The following is a 21,541-nucleotide window of genomic DNA, read 5'->3' on the forward strand; positions in this document are numbered from 1 at the left end:
GCGATTTTCTGTTGAGCAGGTCAGTATACTTGCAGGGATGTTTGTGGTTTAATCTCTTTAGAAAAGGACAAAAAGAAAACAAATGACCATTGAGGTTTCCTGTACAGTAATATAAAATGTTCGGTCTGCCAACAAAATTAGCAGCTTTTTGCCATCTTAAAAACACTGGGCAGTCTATAGTTTCAGTCGCTTTTGAACAAGCGTACGCTAGAAGAGGTTGGAATGAGATCCAAACCAAGTTTCCGTAGTGTAGTGGTTATCACGTTTGCTTTACACGTGAAAGGTCCTCAGTACAAAATTGGGTGGAAACAAGTGGAGGCATGTTAAATACAAATGCTGCAATTCGCTACAAAACCCTTACTTTTAAGACAGGTGAAGGCCATCGTATCAAGGAGCTGTAGGCAGACTGCCATGCCGAATGACACTAGGTGGGTGCCGAATGACCTTTGTTCTGTTGTTTGTGGAATTTACAGACTGTCACACTGCTTGCAGGGCAGATAATGGGAAGGAGCCATCTTCTAAAAAGCACATCCCTCTCAACAATAGGTTTCTGTAGTGTAGTGGTCATCACATTCGCCTAACACGCGAAAGGTCCTCGGTTCAAAACCGACTAGAAACAGTGGTTGGATTCTGACAGAAAATTTAAACTCTTTGGCACGTTAGGTGGGTGCAGCGCTCATTTCCTTTATATGCTTTTTAATAAGCGTGCACCTAAAGATTTATGTCTGCAACCTGAAGACGTGTTTGTAGTGTAGTGGTTATCACGTTCGCCTCACACGCGAAAAGTCCCCAGTTTGAAACTGGGCGGAAACTGTGGGTGATTTTTGCAAAAAATTCGTATGCGATTTTCTGTTGAGCAGGTCAGTACACTTGCAGGGATGTTTGTTGTTTAATCTCTTTAGAAAAGGACAAAAATAAAACAAATGACCATTGAGGTTTCCTGTACAGTAATATAAAATGTTCGGCCAACAAAATTAGCAGCTTTTTGCCATGTTAAAAACACTGGGCAGTCTATAGTTTCAGTCGCTTTTGAACAAGCGTACACTAGAAGTGGTGGGAATGAGGTCCAAACCAAGTTTCCGTAGTGTAGTGGTTATCTCGTTTGCTTTACACGCGAAAGGTCCTCAGTTCAAAATTGGTTGGAAACAAGTGGAGGCATTTTAAATGTAATGCTCCAATTCGCTACAAAACCCTTGCTTTTGAGACAGGTGAAGGCCATCGTACCAAGGAGCTGTAGGCAGACTGCCATGCCGAATCACACTAGGTGGGTGCTGTCCAAATCAAGTTTCCGTAGTGTAGTGGTTATCACGTTTGCTTTACACGCAAAAGGTCCTCAGTTCAAAACTGGGCGGAAACAAGTGGATGCATTTTAAATATAAATGCTACAAAACCCTTACTTTTGAGACAGGTGAAGGCCATCGTACCAAGGAGCTGTAGGCAGACTGCCATGCAGAATGACCTCTGTTCTGTTGTTTGTGGAATTTACAGACTGTCACACTGCTTGCAGAGCAGATTATAGAAGAGGTGGGACTAACGTGCAAATCAAGTTTCCGTAGTGTAGTGGTAATCACGTTTGCTTTACACGCGAAAGGTCCTCAGTTCTAAACTGGGCGGAAACAAGTGGATGCATTTTAAATATAAATGCTGCAATTCGCTACAAAACCCTTACTCTTGAGACATGTGAAGGCCATCGTACCAAGGAGTTGTAGGCAGACTTCCATGCCGAATGACCTCTGTTCTGTTGTTTGTGGAATTCACAGACTGTCACACTGCTTGCAGAGCAGATTATGGGAAGGAGCCATCTTCTAAAAAGCACATGTCCTCATCAATAGGTTTCTGTAGTGTAGTGGTTATCACGTTCGCCTCACACGCGAAAGGTCCCCAGTTCGAAACTGGGCGGAAACTGTGGGTGATTTTTGCAAAACTTTCGTATGCGATTTTCTGTTGAGCAGGTCAGTACACTTGCAGGGATGTTTGTGGTTTAATCTCTTTAGAAAAGGACAAAAATAAAACAAATGACCATTGAGGTTTCCTGTACAGTAATATAAAATGTTCGGTCTGCCAACAAAATTAGCAGCTTTTTGCCATGTTAAAAACACTGGGCAGTCTATAGTTTCAGTCGCTTTTGAACAAGCGTACCCTAGAAGAGGTGGGACTGACATCCAAATCAATTTTCCGTAGTGTAGTGGTTATCACGTTCGCTTTACACGCGAAAGGTGCTCAGTTCAAAACTGGGCGGAAACAAGTGGAGGCATGTTAAATATAAATGCTGCAATTCGCTACAAAACCATTACTTTTGAGACAGGTGAAGGCCATCGTACCAAGGAGCTGTAGGCAGACTGCAATGCCGAATGACCTCTGTTCTGTTGTTTGTGGAATTCACAGACTGTCACACTGCTTGCAGAGCAGATTATGAGAAGGAGCCATTTTCTAAAAATCACATGCACCTCATCAATAGGTTTCTGTAGTGTAGTGGTCATCACGTTCGCCTAACACGCGAAAGGTCCTCGGTTCGAAACCGAGCAGAAACAGTGGTTGGATTCTGACAGAAAATTTTATCTGTTTGCCACACTAGGTGGGTGCAGCGCTCATTTCCTTTATATGCTTTTTAATAAGGGTGCACCTAAAGATTTATGTCTGCAACCTGAAGACTTGTTTCCATAGTGTAGTGGTTATCACGTTTGCCTCACACGCGAAAGGTCCCCAGTTCGAAACTGGGCGGAAACTGTGGGTGTTTTTTGCAAAAATTTCGTATGCGATTTTCTGTTGAGCAGGTCAGTACACTTGCAGGGATGTTCTTGGTTTAATGACCTCTGTTCTGTTGTTTGTGGAATTCACAGACTGTCACACTGCTTGCAGAGTAGATTATGGGAAGGAGCCATCTTCTAAAAAGCACATGCCATGATATCACGTTCGCTTTACACGCAAAGGTCTTCAGTTCAAAACTGGGCGGAAACAAGTGGAGGCATGTTAAATATAAATGCTGCAATTCGATACAAAACCCTTACATTTAAGACAGGTGAAGGCCATCGTACCCAGGAGCTGTAGGCAGACTGCCATGCCGAATGACCTCTGTTCTGTTGTTTGTGGAATTCACAGACTGTCACACTGCTTGCAGAGTAGATTATGGGAAGGAGCGATCTTCTAAAAAGCAAATGTACCTCATCAATAGGTTTCTGTAGTGTAGTGTTCATCACGTTCGCCTAACACGCAAAAGGTCCTCTGTTCGAAACCGAGCAGAAACAGTGGTTGGATTCTGACAGAAAATGTAAACTTTTTGCCACGCTAGGTGGTAGCAGTGCTCCTTTCCTTTATCAAGGAGCTGTAGGCAGACTGCCATGCCGAATGACACTAGGTGGGTGCCGTCCAAATCAAGTTTCCGTAGTGTAGTGGTTATCACGTTCGCTTTACACGCGAAAGGTGCTCAGTTCAAAACTGGGCGGAAACAAGTGGAGGCATGTTAAATATAAATGCTGCAATTCGCTACAAAACCCTTACTTTTGAGACAGGTGAAGGCCATCGTACCAAGGAGCTGTAGGCAGACTGCAATGCCGAATGACCTCTGTTCTGTTGTTTGTGGAATTCACAGACTGTCACACTGCTTGCAGAGCAGATTATGGGAAGGAGCCATCTTCTAAAAATCACATGCACCTCATCAATAGGTTTCTGTAGTGTAGTGGTCATCACGTTCGCCTAACACGCGAAAGGTCCTCGGTTCGAAACCGAGCAGAAACAGTGGTTGGATTCTGACAGAAAATTTAAACTTTTTGCCACGCTAGGTGGTAGCAGTGCTCCTTTCCTTTATCAAGGAGCTGTAGGCAGACTGCCATGCCGAATGACACTAGGTGGGTGCCGTCCAAATCAAGTTTCCGTAGTGTAGTGGTTATCACGTTTGCTTTACACGCAAAAGGTCCTCAGTTCAAAACTGGGCTTAAACAAGTGGATGCATTTTAAATATAAATGCTACAGAACCCTTACTTTTGAGACAGGTGAAGGCCATCGTACCAAGGAGCTGTAGGCAGGCTGCCATGCAGAATGACCTCTGTTCTGTTGTTTGTGGAATTTACAGACTGTCACACTGCTTGCAGAGCAGATTATGGGAAGGAGCCATCTTCTAAAAAGCACATGCACCTCATCAATAGGTTTCTGTAGTGTAGTGGTCATCACATTCGCCTAACACGCGAAAGGTCCTCGGTTCGAAACCGAGCAGAAACAGTGGTTGGATTCTGACAGAAAACTTTAACTCTTTGCCACGCTAGGTGGGTGCAGCGCTCATTTCCTTTATATGCTTTTTAATAAGCGTGCACCTAAAGATTAATGTCTGCAACCTGAAGACGTGTTTGTAGTGTAGTGGTTATCACGTTCGCCTCACATGCGAAAAGTCCCCAGTTTGAAACTGGGCGGAAACTGTGGGTGATTTTTGCAAAAATTTCGTATGCGATTTTCTGTTGAGCAGGTCAGTACACTTGCAGGGATGTTTGTGGTTTAATCTCTTAGAAAAGGACAAAAATAAAACAAATAACCATTGAAGTTTCCTGTACAGTAATATAAAATGTTCGGTCTGCCAACAAAATTATAGGCGGCGAGCTACATAGGCCTACCGTGCACCCCCCCCCCCCCCACCTCCCAACAAAACCATACTTTTCTGAAAGGTCTGGATGTGTAGAATATGAATCTGAATGTTAACATTGAAAATTTTGGGTTGCACTACCTGTTTTAGGCCTGTGAATAGGGAAACCCTAAAAAACGATTTTAAGCGATTTTAACAAGTCGAAATTGGCCTAGTCAATCAGAACTGCTTTTAGGTGACCCATTACACACTCAAGCTTAACATATGATGACTTAGATCAAAGGGCACCCTATACTGCTTCCTGGTAAGTGACTAAAATTAATATAGTTAAGGCCTTATGTTGATTTAATGAGCCCATTTCCTATATACAGCATGCACACACACACGAAGGGCCAATCCCAAAGTGAGCCCTGAGGACTAAGGACTAAAGACTCACAGACTTAATTGATCTCAGGTGCTAAGTTAGTGAGTGTGTGAGACCACATGAGCTCAGATAGGTATAGATGGGATTGGAACAGCACTTCACAATGTTTAATAACAAAGACGTTGCTGACACGTGCACCATCTACGTGTGTCGTGCTGTTGTTTACCTTTGTAATTTCCGGATTTCCCATGCACACAGACACACACTAACTATATACAAAAACTACAAACAGCATGGAAAAGAACTATATACAGCATGCAAGCATGCACCCAGACACACAAACGCACAATAACTATATACTAGAACTACATACAGCATGGAAAATAACTATATACAGCATGCACACACACACACACAAATTCACAAGAACTGTATACAGCATGCACACAGACACACACAATAACTATATACAATAACTACATACAGCATGGAAAAGAACTATATACAGCATGCACACAGACACACAAACGCACAATAACTATATACAAGAACTACATATAGCATTGAAATTAACTATATACAGCATGCACACACACACAAATTCAAAAGAACTATATACAGCATGCACACAGACACACAAAATAACTATATACAAAAACTACAATCAGCATGGAAAATAACTATATACAGCATGCACACAGACACACAAAATAACTAGGCCTATATACAAAAGCTAAAATCAGCATGGAAAAGAACTATATACAGCATGCAAGCATGCACACAGACACACAAACGCACAATAATTATATACAAGAACTACATACAGCATTGAAAATAACTATATACTGAATGCGCACACACACACAAATGCACAAGAACACACATTAACACACAAGACCTATATACATCATGCGCACACACACACACACACACACACACACACACACACACACACACACACACACACACACACACACACACACACACACACACACACACACACACACACACACACACACACACACATGCTGTAAGAGAACTACAGCATACATAGCTTCCCTTTCCCAAAGAAACACTGAACAAATAGTAGGTATAATGACCTACTATTAGGGTAATATGTTTTACCAATCAATAAAATACATGTATATTTCATGCATATGTCAGGTGTAACATGACACTCAAACTGTTTTTCAATCCTGGTCTGACTCAGAGTTGTCATCATCAGATAAGTACTGTTCATCTGTTACGCTATCATCATCTGATTCATCTTCCTCATCCCTGCCACTCACAGATTCAATGATATCTGCCAATTGCTGTGGGAGAACACATCCCTCATACCACAGAGGCTCAATCTTTTGGTCAACCAGTGTCCAACCGTGTCCATTGCAAGCATCAGGGATGTCAGGGTTGGCAATATGGGCCACCTTCCATATTCCAACCTGGTAGTTAACCCTGCTGATGTGTTGCTCTAAACTCCTCCCACATGGGGGGAGTGTAGCCAGGTCCACATTTCTTGAGTGGGCTAGATGCTTGTCATCTTTGGAGCACAGCTCACTCATTCGCAAGAAACGCAACTCATCAACACTTCGTACTCGTGGTCTACTAAACAGAGCACAGGTGAACTCATTGAGGAGATCAAAGAGATCCCTCGGTACATCCCATGTGTCTCCCAGCCTGGCAAGAGTTTCTCCAAACTTTGGCATCCTAGAGAGGGTTTTCAATGGCCTGACTTTGCCTAACCCCTTGAATGCACTAGTGGTATCACAACCACTGAAGGCGTGAAGTGCCATTAGTTCTGTCAAATGTTGCTGAGAGTAACTACGAGACATTTCACTCACATCAATGAGCCTTTTCTTGTTTCCTGTGCCAGTGTGAAACATAATATTTAAGTCTGACATTGCCAGAGCATAGTGTAACAAGATGAAAAATATGTCAGTATCAGGACTCTTAACGACAACATTGCTGTAGTTGTTGTCTCTGGCAAAGTCACAGTAGAGAATGACTCTAGAATCTGTCTCTTCTTGGGTAGACTTAAGGCTCAGGACTTCTGTTCTGCATGTTGAGCTGCCATCTTCAGACGTTAGCAGATATGCTGTTCCTTCACAGGTTATGATCACTTGTCTCCCATGTAGCTTCCTGGCATATGAGTCTTCACTCCAAAGGCGGATGAGTAGTGCAATAAATTGTTGCTTGTTTTCATCATTGGCGAGGAACTGTTTCCAATCTGCTGGCCTTTTGGTATTTTCACCTTTTATGATAAGCTTTTGACCACAACCCCTCCTCTGTCTTTCCATTGTTTTCACAGAATTGGGGAAGTAACTATCTGTGCTGAACACAACATTGCCTGTCTTTGGCATCATGTCAAACACCTTACTGCATATCTGTTTGAAGCTGCCTGGTACCTCCTTCAAGAAGTAAAAGTAGGCATTTCCATCAATAATTACAAGAGTTTGATCTGTGGATGGTAGGGCAGCATCATTGATGGCTTTTACCAGGTAAGCAAATGACTTTGACTTATCTGTTTTGGACAAGAAACCATCAGCAGTGCCTATACTGTACGGCACAGGAGTCAAGGGGTACGTGAGTAGTTCCCTCATGTCCAATTGTAGACCTTGCTGTTGGGACTTCATGAACAACTGGAAAGCAATGTTCCCTTGCTGCTGATACTGTATTACTTTGTGTGTTGTTGTTGTAACTTTGCTCTTTTTGTTCATGTCCGTGAAGGTTTTGAGGCCAAGGCGCTTGATAGGCTCAAAGAAGTCACAACCTTTTTCCAGGCGTGTCGCAATAAAAATATCCTTGGCAACCTTGCCTGCTTGTTCAGCTCTCAAAACATCTCTTTGGACCTCAGCAGATACTGCAGCATCAGAAGAAAGAATAAACAAGTTGTCAGTGCTTCCCAACTCAAAAGGGTTAAGGAAGCTCTCCACTGCCTCAATTGTTTTTCTCACCAACTTTTCACTCCTCAACATCTCAGCTGGACGAAGCTCATTATGCTTGGTTTCTGCAGCTGTTCCAGACAGCATGTCAGCCATACTGAGGGTTGCATTAACATACTGAGATCTAGCATGGGTTGTTCGTACCCAACGTTGGTAGGCATCATAATTTGTCAGAATTCCTGACACACCAAAAGCATTTCCACCAGCACCCCCATGAGATTTAGCATGTCGCATGAAGGTCTCCTCCATAGTTTTATCTACGACGCAGCGGTTACCTGGAATGAAGGAACGTGCAACGCTAATAGCCCCTCTTTTCAACAACTCTGTGGCTCCAGGATGTGACACTTCAATGTTCGCAATGAATATGGAGAAGTAAGAGAGATATCTGGCATAATTCTGGCCTCCAAAGCTGAAAAACAGGTCTGCCATAAGGTGCAAACACTGAGCATAAAGGGGAAAATCATTATGTTTCACTGCATGGATGAGAGACAGTACCAACCAGATGTGGTCCATGTAAGATGTCCACAGCTGTGCTGTCTTCCCTAGATGTCCAGCTTTTACACTCTCTCGAAACTGTTGATATCCTTCGATGTACTTCTGCAGTGGAACATCATTCCTTGTTGCATCTAAGGCTTCTTTAGAAGGAGCTTTCAGCAGTTCATCTAGTATCCCCTTTGATCCCTCTGGTAATTGAGAGAATACTTCTTTCTCTCCAATACTTGTGAGGTATTGTGATAGGAGAAGTCTTTCAAGACATTCCAATACTGCCTTATGACAGTGTAGTGATCTGTCATAATGTTTACCAGTAAGGACACCTTGAAGAGAACCTAATGCAATCAGCCCAGCTTCCAACAAGATATCAGAGAGACCCGATCCATCCATTTTCTTGCCCACCATCTTCAGATATGCGCAAGCCAGATGAAATGTACCAATCAATATTATGTGTTTATCATACCTAGATTGATCATTCCAAATCAGGGGATATGCTTTCATGCATACCCCCAAGTCGAATGTTGTAACAACATACTGTTGTTGGATTTCTGCTGTTGCCTCCTCAGCATATCGAAGGCATTCTTTTACTGTCTTGTAGTCTGTAATTGGGCTTGGAATAACAGGGTAATAATCAATAGTTGTCAGACTTTCAGGGGTTCGTCCTGACATTGTGATGAAACCTGTCCATCCTGGAAATTGTTGATCTGATTTGCTGCATGCTGTACGGATCAAGACCCACAGAAAGTGCTTCATGGTAGCATCTTGAAGAGCCCTCTCACCATCAGGAATTACTCTTTGGTGTATGGTTATTTGAGGACTTTTCCGTTGTGTAATATAGCAGTCAGGAAGAGCTTCAGCTGACCCCTGCTCAAAAGAATGTCGTTTTGTTTTCCTGGAAGTGGATGGAATATCGATACGGACTCCGCCATGATTCTCCGGCTTGCCTTCTATGTCCTGTAACATAATGCCATGTGCAGTGTGAATTGAATCCATTCCAGTTAAGTTGTTGAGCAACTGATCAAAATTATCAAATTCTGAGTGGAAAATGGAAGGGGATCCTGGTGATCTAATGATTTGTGTAGACAAAAGACTGGATGTCTCAGCCACAGCCTCAGCAAGTGCAGTTTCCAGTTCAAGGGAGAATGTATAATTCTCTGAATGGCCCAATCGATTAAATAGGGTAATTCATTTTTCACTCCTGAAAAGGTGTCTAAGTGTCATGCATATAAGCATATGCTTTGGAAGTTTCCATTCTCCATTTGTTGTGGCGCGACATATGTCTTGCCCTATTGAATTTACAAGCCTGTTCATTTTGGAGCTTTGTGATTTTGGTTTGCCACATATCACATGACACAGAAATGTCTCCAAATTAGATGGAATTACAATGTTCATGCTTACAAGATCCTGGGCAGAGGGTGGCCATCTCAACTCATCAGCTTTTGCAAAGCTTTCCAGAATCTCCTCATGTAGATAATGGCCAGTCTCCTGGATCATGTCTTTGGAACCAAGTTCATATGCACACTGCACTAGGTTTGTAATGTCACTTTGTGAGTTGTACACAATGTATGTCGAGAAACGGCCTTTTTTGTTTAGCTTGCAGAATGCCACCTTTTCCTTGTATTGTCCATGTGTTTCTAGCTTAGCTTTGAGCTTTTCCCCACGCAATTTGGGATTGGGGAAGTTTGTGCATTCCAGATGAGCTATGTAGATTTTGGTCAGATCAGTCAATTTCATCATTTTGTTTCTGCCGATGATTTCCTTGTCAATTACTCGAGATACAGCACCAAATGCCTCACCGTGAGCTTCTACTAGTTGGATTTGTTTGGCCTTGTTTTCTGTGCTTGCACTTCTCCATTTTTCTTGATGAATTTTCATCAAATTTTTGTTCTGCAACTTTGAGGACTGTTCTCTACCCATCACACTCAAACTCTCTTAACCCCTCAGTCGTCCATATCCCTTTATTTTTTACCTTCTTCCGTGTAATTGAGTTGCAGAATATACAGTCAGGTGTGAAGAGCACCTTGTCACCAGTTGAGGCCCTCTGACTTTGCCTTGAACTTGCTGCTAATAGTTCAGGCTTCTGGTCGAGTCTTTTGAGATTCATGGTGAATCTTTGGTAGCATTCTCTGTGATATCCATCACCTTCTGTAAGGGTGTCTGGTGTAAGTTCACAGGTTACAGTCATTCTGTGAGCAGATTCCAGTGGTTCAGCTAATCTCTTGTCACGTATTTCTTTCATTCTGGCTAATCTTGCATCAGAATCTGCGTTTGCCCATAATTGCACGAGTGGTCCATATACAAGACCAGGGACATGCACAATGCATCTGGACTTTGGTTTTGTCCCATGACATCCCCTATGCCTTGAAGGACCTGCAGTCACTTGGCCCACTGACTCATGTCTTGACTCAGACATAACTGAGCAGTTCAGCTATGTTGAAGAAACCAATTATATAACCGACTAGATTATCTATGTGTATGAGATATGTGTGTGTGTGTGTGTGTGTGTGTGTGTGTGTGTGTGTGTGTGTGTGTGTGTGTGTGTGTGTGTGTGTGTGTGTGTGTGTGTGTGTGTATGTATAAGCTACTGGACGTCTAAAATTTCCCTTTGGGATGAATAAAGTATATATCTATTAATCTATCAAATGTCATTTAAAATAATTAAAAACAAATATTTAAAGTAAGCATCAATGTAGTGTAGTAAGACGGGTCAATTATATTAAATTGTAAACTAAAATATCAAACATCGAGCAATTCAGTGAAACAAATTTCTTGCTGTATAGGCAGAGGATGCAGACTTGGAGAATCTGTCTGTGTGAGTAAGAACAGTCTTTCAGGACGGTCTTTATATACCTGTCTGACACAGAGGAAACTATTAATGAAAATTCAACAAATATCTTATTTTGTCATTGGATGAACAACCCAGACAGGTTTCTGATTTGTCAATGAAATGACTTGTGAGCCACACACCTTTGATGGAAAGGGTAATGAGGGTTGGAATGTTAGCACGTTAGCATATTAACTGATACTATGGAAATGGACCTTGATCGATTATATCCATACAAGGCCTTAACTATATTAAATAAAAAATAATTAAAAACAACTATTTAAAGTAACTATCAATGTAGTGTAGTAAGAGTATTGGGTAACCTAAAAGCTGTTCTGATTGACTAGGCCAATCTCGACGTGTTAAAATAGCTTAAAATCGTTTTTTAGGGTTTCCATATTCAGGGCTAAAACAGGTAGTGTATCCCAAAAATGTCAATGTTAACATTCAGATTCATATTCTACACATCCAGACCTTTCAGAAAAGCATGATTTTGTCAGGGGAGGGGGTTGGGGTGTATGATAGGCGAATCTAGGTCGTGGCCTATGCATGAAATGGGCTCATTATATCAACATAAAGCCTTACCTATGTTCATTTTAGACACCTACCAATAAGCAGCATGGTAGATATTTGACCTAAGTCATCATATGTTAAGTTTGAGTGTGTATTGGGTCCCCTAAAAGCTGTTCTGATTGACTAGGACAATCTCGACGTGTTAAAATCGCTTACAATCGTTTTTTAGGGTTTCCCTATTCACAGGCCTAAAACAGGTAGTGCAACCCAACATTTTCAATGTTAACATTCAGATTCATATTCTACACATCCAGACCTTTCAGAAAAGTATGGTTTTGTTGGGAGGTGGGGGGGGTGCACGGTAGGCCTATGTAGCTCGCCGCCTATTAGCAGCTTTTTGCCATGTTAAAAACACTGGGCAGTTTATAGTTTCAGTCGCTTTTGAACAAGCGTACCCTAGAAGAGGTGGGACTGACGTCCAAAACAAGTTTCCGTAGTGTAGTGGTTATCACGTTCGCTTTACACCCGAAAGGTGCTCAGTTCAAAACTGGGCGGAAACAAGTGGATGCATTTTAAATATAAATGCTACAAAACCCTTACTTTTGAGACAGGTGAAGGCCATCGTACCAAGGAGCTGTAGGCAGACTGCAATGCCGAATGACACTAGGTGGGTGCCGTCCAAATCAAGTTTCCGTAGTGTAGTGGTTATCACGTTTGCTTTTCCCCATTCATTTAAGTTGCCATTGTCAGCACCGACACTTCGAGGTCCGCGTGCTCGAAATGGACGACACAAGCTGCTTATTCAGTGGTGCCGTGTCACTTTTCCAAAATCGCATATAAAGAGGCCAAGATTAGCATATATTACCATAGGCTCTCTGTGGACGCCTCTGGGGGTGCCATTGCACCACGTGGGAGTCCACCAAGTGCTTTTGGGGTACACCAACTACCTACTCTTCACCATAGTCCTCCTCAGTACCACAAAGTGCCTATTTTGACCCCTAACCACCTATTTTCTTCTTCATTGCCACGAAGTGCCTATGGGGTCCCCTAACCACCTAAACTTCACCATAGTCTTCCTCAGTACCACGAAGTGCCTATTTGGACCCCTAACCACCTATTTTCTTCTTCATTGCCACGAAGTGCCTATGGGGTCCCCTAACCACCTAAACTTCACCATAGTCTTCCTCAGTACCACGAAGTGCCAATTTTGACCCCTAACCACCTATTTTCTTCTTCATTGCCACGAAGTGCCTATGGGGTCCCCTAACCACCTAAACTTCTCCATAGTCTTCCTCAGTACCACGAAGTGCCTATTTTGACCCCTAACCACCTATTTTCTTCTTCATTGCCACGAAGTGCCTATGGGGTCCCCTAACCACCTAAACTTCACCATAGTCTTCCTCAGTACCACGAAGTGCCTATTTTGACCCCTAACCACCTATTTTCTTCTCCATTGCCACGAAGTGCCTGTGGGGTCCCCTAACCACCTAAACTTCACCATAGTCATCCTCAGTACCACAAAGTGCCTATTTTGACCCCTAACCACCTGTTTTTTGTCTCAATTCACTGTGTCTCTAACTCTGAGCCGAAAAGTCACAGGGCCTCGAAATTTGGCGTGAGGGTAGCCCAGCGGGCCCCGGGGCGAGATCCTTAGTTTCAAGGTTCTACGTGGTTCCCAAGTGTGCGTTTCGGTGGTTCGGCCTGATCCACACATGGTTCAGCTTTCTACATCCCCCAGGGTCTTTCTGGGCCCCAGTGACAGTAGGCAGATTAAGTTTGGGGCCGCCAGGGCCCCCGGGGGCCAAACGGCAAAGCGTCCCACGTACAACTTATCCCATTGATTTTCATAGGTGTTCTGTGGACATTGGGCAACAAGTATTTTTTTTGTGTGACTAGACGTTCCCCTCTCTGTGTGCTTTCCGGGGCCGAGTGACGCAGCTTTCCAAGAAGTTTCGGGCCCCTAGCACCTCCAGGGGCCGAACGAGGTTCAGTGACACGTGCAACTTATTCAATGCGATTTCACAGGTACTTGGTGGACGGTGGTCCGATTCTAGATCACGGGTTTGGTGGTTCTAGATCGGTTCCAAGTATGTGTTTCAGCAAAACGGTTCGAAGGAAACGCCCGATCGGCCCGAAACTGACGTATGCGTCCCGTCACGGCCCCCTGGGACGGGTTCTAGAGTTCCGCGTCCAAAGCTGCTCGTTTGGCCAAAAAACACCCCCTTGACCTGGAAGCGCCTGTGAAGTTTGAACTGAACAAGTTGCACGTGGGCGGCCGGAAATACAGGGCTCGAAAGGTCGCACCGCCTCCAAATTCGCCGCCCTGGTAGTCGAGGGGCCCCCGGTTCTAGATCCCGGATCGCAGGGTTCTAGATCGGTTCCAAGTGTATAATTTTTTTGTGCAAAAATCTCCTCGCTTTGGTTCTACTGAGCATATTTCTTTCTGTGTGTGCAAGAGGGCTGCCATTAATTGGACCATGTGCTCGGTGAAGGGTGGACAGAAAGGTCCGATCGGCCCGAAACTGACACGTACGTCCCGTCACGGGCCCCTGGGGCGGGTTCTAGAGTTCCGCGTCCCTCTGACCTTTTTTCGCGCTAATTGGCCACCAACAGCCCCATGGAATAAGTTGCACGTGGGACGTCAAAAAAACAGGGGCCAAAAGGGGTCGAAAGGTCGCAGCGGCCCCAAACTCGACGCGGTGGGTGTTCGGGGGCCCCCGGTTCTAGATCCCGGGTTTGGTGGTTCTAGATCGGTTCCGAGTGTGTTTTCAGTTTGACCCTTCAAGAGGGAATGCCAGTCTATGACCTGACTATGAGTGCAAGTGGCATTTGAAGAGAAACTTGAACAAATGTGGAGAAAAAATTAGCCCTGAGCTCTAGAGACTCGTCCACCTGCTATGTCGTTCGGGGGCCCGAGGGGCCCCGGCACGCAGTGTTTGGGGCCCGTGGGACCTCCGGGGGCCGTACAGGGGCCACTGACACGTGTGACTTATCCCATTCATTTCCACAGGTGTTTGGTGGACGTGTTTCAGAAAGGTCCGATCGGCCCGAAACTGACGTATGCGTCCCGTCACGGGCCCCTGGGACGGGTTCTAGAGTTCCGCGTCCCTCTGACCTTTTTTCGCGCTAATTGGCCACCAACAGCCCCAGGGAATAAGTTGCACGTGGGACGTCAAATAAACAGGGGCCAAAAGGGGTCGAAAGGTCGCAGCGGCCCCAAATTCGGCACGGCGGTAGTCCGGGGGCCCCCGGGTCTAGATCACGAGTTTGGTGGTTCTAGATGGGTTCTAAGTATGTGTTTCAGCAAAACGGTTCGAAGGAAACGCCCGATCGGCCCGAAACTGACATATGCGTCCCTTCACGGGCCCCGGGGACGGGTTCTAGAGTTCCGTGCCCAAAACTGCTCATTTGGCCGAAAAAAGCCCCCCTTGACCTGGAAGCGACTGTGAAGTTTAAACTGAATAAGTTGCACGTGGGAGGGCGGAAATACAGGGGTCGAAAGGTCGCACCGCCTCCAAATTCGCCGCCCTGGTAGTCGAGGGGCCCCCGGTTCTAGATCCCGGATCGCAGAGTTCTAGATCGGTTCCAAGTGTATCATTTTTTTGTTCAAAAATCTCCTCACTTTTGGTTCTACTGAGCATATGTCTTTCTGTGTGTGCAAGAGGGCTGCCATTAATTGGACCATGTGCTCGGTGAAGGGTGGACAGAAAGGTCCGATCGGCCCGAAACTGACGTATGCGTCTCGTTACGGGCCCCTGGGACGGGTTCTAGAGTTCCGCGTCCCTCTGAACTTTTTTCAAGCTAATTGGCCACCAACAGCCCCATGGAATAAGTTGCACGTGGGACGTCAAAAAAACAGGGGCCAAAAGGGGTCGAAAGGTCGCAGCGGCCCCAAATTCGGCACGGCTGTGGTCCGGGGGCCCCCGGTTCTAGATCACGGGCTTGGTGGTTCTAGATCGGTTCTAAGTATGTGTTTCAGCCAAACGCTTTGAAGGAAACGCCCGATCGGCCCGAAACCGACACGTGGGTCTCGTCACGGGCCCCGGGGACGGGTTCTAGAGTTCCGCGTCCCTCTGACCTTTTTTCACGCTAATTGGCCACCAACAGCCCCATGGAATAAGTTGCACATAAGTTGGAACAAGTAGGCCGTCTAATCCTAACTGCTGAATTAACCCTTGCAGACACATGCTCCCATAGAGATCAATGGGAGACAGAGAGGTGCATAAAAAATAGCTAAAAATAAACTTGGCATGTCTCGACCTAGCCCGCTCTGTCTGTCGCAGAGGGCCACGTGACGCAACTTTTTGTAGAGTTTGGGGCCCCTCGGACCCCCGGGGGCCGCGCGGGAGCCACTGACACGTGCAACTTATCCCATTCATTTTCATAGGCGTTTGGTGGACATCCCCACGCAACGGTCCCAATAGCTCCGAATGGCTCCGATTTGAAATCTGTGGCCCCTCAGGGTCCCCTCAGACGGTCCGCAAAGACTGGGGTCCGTAGTACCCCGTTAAGTTCGTTACAGTTAAAAACAGCATTCCATCTGTAACCTATTTGACGGGTGCCCTAAATGCTGTCCGTGGACAGTCCATTTTTAGGCTAATTATGCATAATTATTAGCTTTAATGTACATCAGTGTGTTGTATTGTGTCCCCTGTGTGGTGTACAGTAGGTTTCACCTCATAAAACCACTGTAATTATGAAATATGACCTGTTAATGCATTGACCACGGACAGCCTATTTGGACCCCGTCAAATAAGTTGCAGGTGGGACTTCACCACATGTGATAAAATCGCCTAATCATTACGGGGATTCATCCGCTGAAAATGTCTAAGTTAAAAACAGCATCCCACCTGTAGCTTATTCGACAGGGTCCAAATAGGCTGTTCATGGACAGTCCATATTTAGGCTAATTATGCATAATTAATAGCTTTAATGTACATCAGTGTGCTGTATTGTGTCCCCAGTGTGGTTTACAGTAGGTTTGACGACATAAAACCATTGTAATTATGAGATATGACCTATTAATGCATTGACCACGGACAGCCTATTTGGACCCCGTCAAATAAGTTACAGGTGGGCCCTGTTTCAGGTTTCAGCTCCAAATTGTGTCCAGAGGCTGAGATCTGGACGTCCCACCTGCAACTTATCCCATTCAAAAATTTAGGCTGTTCGTGGACAGTGGAATTTCGGGGTTCTGAAGGCTGCTAATTGCTCAGGGGGGCCCAAAGATGAACTTAAAATTGATATTTAATCATTTTTATGCATTTTTATCAATCATGACAACAAAATATAAAAAAGATCCCACCTGTAACTTATTTGACAGGGTCCAAATAGGCTGTTCGTGGACAGTCCATATTTAGGCTAATTATGCATAATTAATAGCTTTAATGTACATAGGTGTGTCGTATTGTGTCCCCAGTGTGTTGTACAGCAGGTTTCACCTAATAAAACCACTGTAATTATGAAATATGACCTATTAATGCATTGACCACGTACAGCCTATTTGGACCCCGTCAAATAAGTTACAGGTATACTTTGCCCACTTGTAACTTATTTGACAGGGTCCAAATAGGCTGTCTGTGGACCGTCCATTTTTAGGCTACAGTGGGCCCTTAATTTGCCCACCTGTAACTTATTTGACAGGGTCCAAATAGGCTGTCTGTGGACAGTCCATTTGTAGGCTACAGTGGGCCCTTAATTTGCCCACCTGTAACTTATTTGACAGGGTCCAATTAGGCTATTCGTGGACAGTCCATTTTTAGGCTACAGTGGGCCCTTAATTTGCCCACCTGTAACTTATTTGACAGGGTCCAAATAGGCTGTCTGTGGACAGTCCATATTTAGGCTAATTATGCATAATTAATAGCTTTAATGTACATCAGTGTGTTGTATTGTGTCCCCAGTGTGGTGTACAGTAGGTTTCACCTAATAAAACCACTGTAATTATGAAATATGACCTATTAATGCATTGACCACGGACAGCCTATTTGGACCCCGTCAAATAAGTTACAGGTGGGCCCTTACTTTGCCCACCTGCAACTTATTTGACAGGGTCCAAATAGGCTGTTCGTGGACAGTCCATTTTTAGGCTAATTATGCATAATTGATAGCTTTAATGTACATCAGTGTGTAGTATTGTGGCCCCTGTGTGGTGTACATTAGGTTTCACCTAATAAAACCACTGTAATTATGAAATATGACCTATTAATGCATTGACCACGCTCAGCCTATTTGGACCCCGTCAAATAAGTTACAGGTGGTTCCTTACTTTGCCCACCTGCAACTTATTTGACAGGGTCCAAATAGGCTGTTCGTGGACAGTCCATTTTTAGGCTAATTATGCATAATTGATAGCTTTAATGTACATCAGTGTGTTGTATTGTGGCCCCTGTGTGGTGTACAGTAGGTTTCACCTAATAAAACCACTGTAATTATGAAATATGACCTATTAATGCATTGACCACGGACAGCCTATTTGGACCCTGTCAAATAAGTTACAGGTGGGCCCTTACTTTGCCGACCTGTAACTTATTTGACAGAGTTCAAATAGGCTGTCCATGGACATGCCATTTTAAGTCTAATAATGTATAGTTCTTCTGATGGGACACATAGGCCATTCGTGGCCACACAGGCGGTCAGTGGGACGAATAGGCTGTCCGTGGTCACTGGGCGGGGCCACGGGCCGTCACTTAAATTGGCCGTGGACAGACGGGCCGTTCGTGGTCAAACAGGCTGTCAGTGGGACGAATAGGCTGTCCGTGGTCACTGGGCGGGGCCACGGGCCGTCACTTAGATTGGCCGTGGACAGACGGGCCGTTCGTGGTCAAACAGGCTGTCAGTGGGACGAATAGGCTGTCCGTGGTCACTGGGCAGGGACACGGGCCGTCACTTAGATTAGCCGTGGACAGACGGGCCGTTCGTGGTCAAACAGGCTGTCAGTGGGACGAATAGGCTGTCCGTAGTCACTGGGCGGGGCCACGGGCCGTCACTTAGATTGGCCGTGGACGGACGGGCCGTTCGTGGTCACATAGGCTGTCAGTGGGACGAATAGGCTGTCCGTGGTCACTGGGCGGTCGGTGGGATGAATAGGCCGTTCATGGTCACATAGGTGGTCAGTGGGATGAATAGGCTGTTCGTGGTCACACAGGCGGTTAGGGGGACGAATAGGCTGTTCGTGTCAGTGGGCGTGGCCAGGGGCCGTCACTTAGGTTTGCCGTGGGCGAAATGGCCGTTCGTGGTCACACAGGCGGTTAGGGGGACGAATAGGCTGTTCGTGTCAGTGGGCGGGGCCAGGGGCCGTCACCCAGGTTGGCCGTGGGCGAAAAGGCCGTTCGTGGTCACACAGGCGGTCGGTGGGACGAATAGGCTGTTCGTGTCAGTGGGCGTGGCCAGGGGGCTGTTCGCAGGTCACAGGTGGGACGGACGGGCGCTCCGTGGTCGGTGGGTGCGGTCAGGGAATTTCGCGAAAGGGCGGTCAGGGGGACGCGCGTGCGCTCCGTGGACGCCCGCCCGCAACCTGTTCGGCGCGTGTCGAATCGACTGAGGGCGGTCGGCGAGTCGCCCCCCTGTGGCCGATGCCCGGATCGCGGGCGAGGGGGCCGGATTTCGTCGGCACCGTCGGCCGGTCCCCGAAAAATCACCTAGGGGGCGACGCGCGGGGGTCCCCTTCCCTAACCCGGTGGCCTAAAGGGCGAAAGGTCCTCGGTTCGAAACCGAGCAGAAACAGTGGTTGGATTCTGACAGAAAATGTAAACTGTTTGCCACACTAGGTGGGTGAAGCGCTCATTTCCTTTATATCAGTGGTCTCAAACTCAATTCCTGGAGGGCCACAGCTCTGCACAGTTTAGCTCCAACCAGCTCAAACTCACACCTGCAAGGAAGTTTCTAGCAATCCTGAAGACCTTGATTAGCTGAATCAGGTGTGCTTGATTAGGGTTGGAGCAAAACTGTGCAGAGCTCTGGCCCTCCAGGAATTGAGTTTGAGACCACTGCTTTATATGCTTTTTAATAAGCGTGCACCTAAAGATTTATGTCTGCATCCTGAAGATGTGTTTCCGTAGTGAAGTGGTTATCACGTTCGCCTCACACGCGAAAGGTCCCCAGTTCGAAACTGGGCGGAAACTGTGGGTGGTTTTTGCAAAAATTTCGTATGCGATTTTCTGTTGAGCAGGTCAGTTACATTTGCAGGGATGTTTGTGGTTTAATCTCTTTAGAAAAGGACAAAAATAAAACAAATGACCATTGAGGTTTCCTGTACAGTAATATAAAATGTTCGGTCTGCCAACAAAATTAGCAGCATTTTGCCATGTTAAAAACACTGGGCAGTCTATAGTTTCAGTCGCTTTTGAACAAGCGTACGCTAGAAGCAGTGGGACTGACGTCCAAATCAAGTTTCTGTAGTGCAGTGGTTATCACGTTCGCTTTACACGCAAAGGTCTTCAGTTCAAAACTGGGTGGAAACAAGTGGAGGCATGTTAAATATAAATGCTGCAATTCGATACAAAACCCTTACTTTTAAGACAGGTGAAGGCCATCGTACCCAGGAGCTGTAGGCAGACTGCCATGCCGAATGACCTCTGTTCTGTTGTTTGTGGAATTCACAGACTGTCACACTGCTTGCAGAGTAGATTATGGGAAGGAGCCATCTTCTAAAAAGCACATGTACCTCATCAATAGGTTTCTGTAGTGTAGTGTTCCTCACGTTCGCCTAACACGCAAAAGGTCCTCTGTTCGAAACCGAGCAGAAACAGTGGTTGGATTCTGACAGAAAATTTAAACTTTTTGCCACACTAGTAGCAGCGCTCCTTTCCTTTATATGCCTTTTAATAAGCGTGCACCTAAAGATTTATGTCTGCAACCTGAAGGTGTGTTTCCGTAGTGTAGTGGTTATCACGTTCGCCTCACACTCGAAAGGTCCCCAGTTCGAAACTGGGTGGAAACTGTGTGTGGTTTTCGCTTGATCAGGTCAGTACACTTGCAGGGATGCAGGCACATTTTCTGTCAAAAATAAAACAAATGACCGTTGAGGTTTCCTGTACAGTAATAAAAAATGTTTGGTCTGCCAACAAAATTAGCAGCTTTTTGCCATGTTTAAAACACTGGGCAGTCTATAGTTTCAGTCGTTTTTGAACAAGCGTACCCTAGAAGAGGTGGGACTGACATCCACATCAAGTTTCCGTAGTGTAGTGGTTATCACGTTCGCTTTACACGCGACAGGTCCTCAGTTCAAAACTGGGTGGAAACAAGTGGAGGCATGTTAAATATAAATGCTGCAATTCGCTACATAACCCTTGTGAAGGCCATCGTACCAAGGAGCTGTAGGCAGATTGCCATGCCGAATAACCTCTGTTCTGTTGTTTGTGGAATTTACAGACTGTCACACTGCTTGCAGGGCAGATTATGGAAGGAGCCATCTTCTAAAAAGCACATCCCTCTCAACATTAGGTTTCTGTAGTGTAGTGGTCATCACATTCGCCCAACACGTGAAAGCGTAGCGGAAACTCAAATCAACGAAACACCTTTTACAAACCAATCGCAAAGGTTTTATCAAAAGGTGTAATCAGGTAATGGCAATCCGCGAGCTACCTAATATCGTTTAATATGAGGTGTCTTTCAAGGCATAATATCTTAGTAAACCGTAGGGCTCGTTTTATGAAAGCTTGACTTGAAAGTCAATCAGACCCTTTATCAAATGCGTCATTAAATGTGTACGAATCTATAAAGTGATACGAGATCACATAGAGACCAGATACACAATGGTTCACGAACCGTTGAAATTTAAAACAATTTCGAAACAGCTATGACGCGTAACGAAGCCCAGTTTAATAAAATCACGTGAC

General features: G+C 45.3%; 9 non-coding genes across 9 annotated transcripts; all 9 read left to right on the forward strand.

Annotated features, from left to right (window-relative positions):
• Nucleotides 1-1,284: 1,284 nt before the first annotated feature.
• On the forward strand, nucleotides 1,285-1,357 carry trnav-uac (transfer RNA valine (anticodon UAC)). The gene has a single exon. It is a non-coding gene; the product is annotated as a tRNA-Val (tRNA).
• A 475-nt stretch (nucleotides 1,358-1,832) lies between these two features.
• trnav-cac (transfer RNA valine (anticodon CAC)) lies at nucleotides 1,833-1,905 on the forward strand. Its single transcript has one exon. It is a non-coding gene; the product is annotated as a tRNA-Val (tRNA).
• Nucleotides 1,906-2,458: 553 nt separating this feature from the next.
• On the forward strand, nucleotides 2,459-2,531 carry trnav-aac (transfer RNA valine (anticodon AAC)). The gene has a single exon. It is a non-coding gene; the product is annotated as a tRNA-Val (tRNA).
• Nucleotides 2,532-2,654: 123 nt separating this feature from the next.
• On the forward strand, nucleotides 2,655-2,727 carry trnav-cac (transfer RNA valine (anticodon CAC)). Its single transcript has one exon. It is a non-coding gene; the product is annotated as a tRNA-Val (tRNA).
• A 648-nt stretch (nucleotides 2,728-3,375) lies between these two features.
• trnav-uac (transfer RNA valine (anticodon UAC)) lies at nucleotides 3,376-3,448 on the forward strand. Its single transcript has one exon. It is a non-coding gene; the product is annotated as a tRNA-Val (tRNA).
• Nucleotides 3,449-3,662: 214 nt separating this feature from the next.
• trnav-aac (transfer RNA valine (anticodon AAC)) lies at nucleotides 3,663-3,735 on the forward strand. Its single transcript has one exon. It is a non-coding gene; the product is annotated as a tRNA-Val (tRNA).
• Nucleotides 3,736-4,142: 407 nt separating this feature from the next.
• On the forward strand, nucleotides 4,143-4,215 carry trnav-aac (transfer RNA valine (anticodon AAC)). Its single transcript has one exon. It is a non-coding gene; the product is annotated as a tRNA-Val (tRNA).
• A 15,537-nt stretch (nucleotides 4,216-19,752) lies between these two features.
• Nucleotides 19,753-19,825, forward strand: trnav-cac (transfer RNA valine (anticodon CAC)). Its single transcript has one exon. It is a non-coding gene; the product is annotated as a tRNA-Val (tRNA).
• A 745-nt stretch (nucleotides 19,826-20,570) lies between these two features.
• Nucleotides 20,571-20,643, forward strand: trnav-cac (transfer RNA valine (anticodon CAC)). Its single transcript has one exon. It is a non-coding gene; the product is annotated as a tRNA-Val (tRNA).
• Nucleotides 20,644-21,541: the final 898 nt, after the last annotated feature.

The sequence above is a fragment of the Siphateles boraxobius genome, unplaced genomic scaffold, assembly GCF_051911475.1.
Source record: "Siphateles boraxobius isolate OS27281-9 unplaced genomic scaffold, OSU_SipBor_1 6, whole genome shotgun sequence".
NCBI classification, from domain to species: domain Eukaryota; kingdom Metazoa; phylum Chordata; class Actinopteri; order Cypriniformes; family Leuciscidae; genus Siphateles; species Siphateles boraxobius.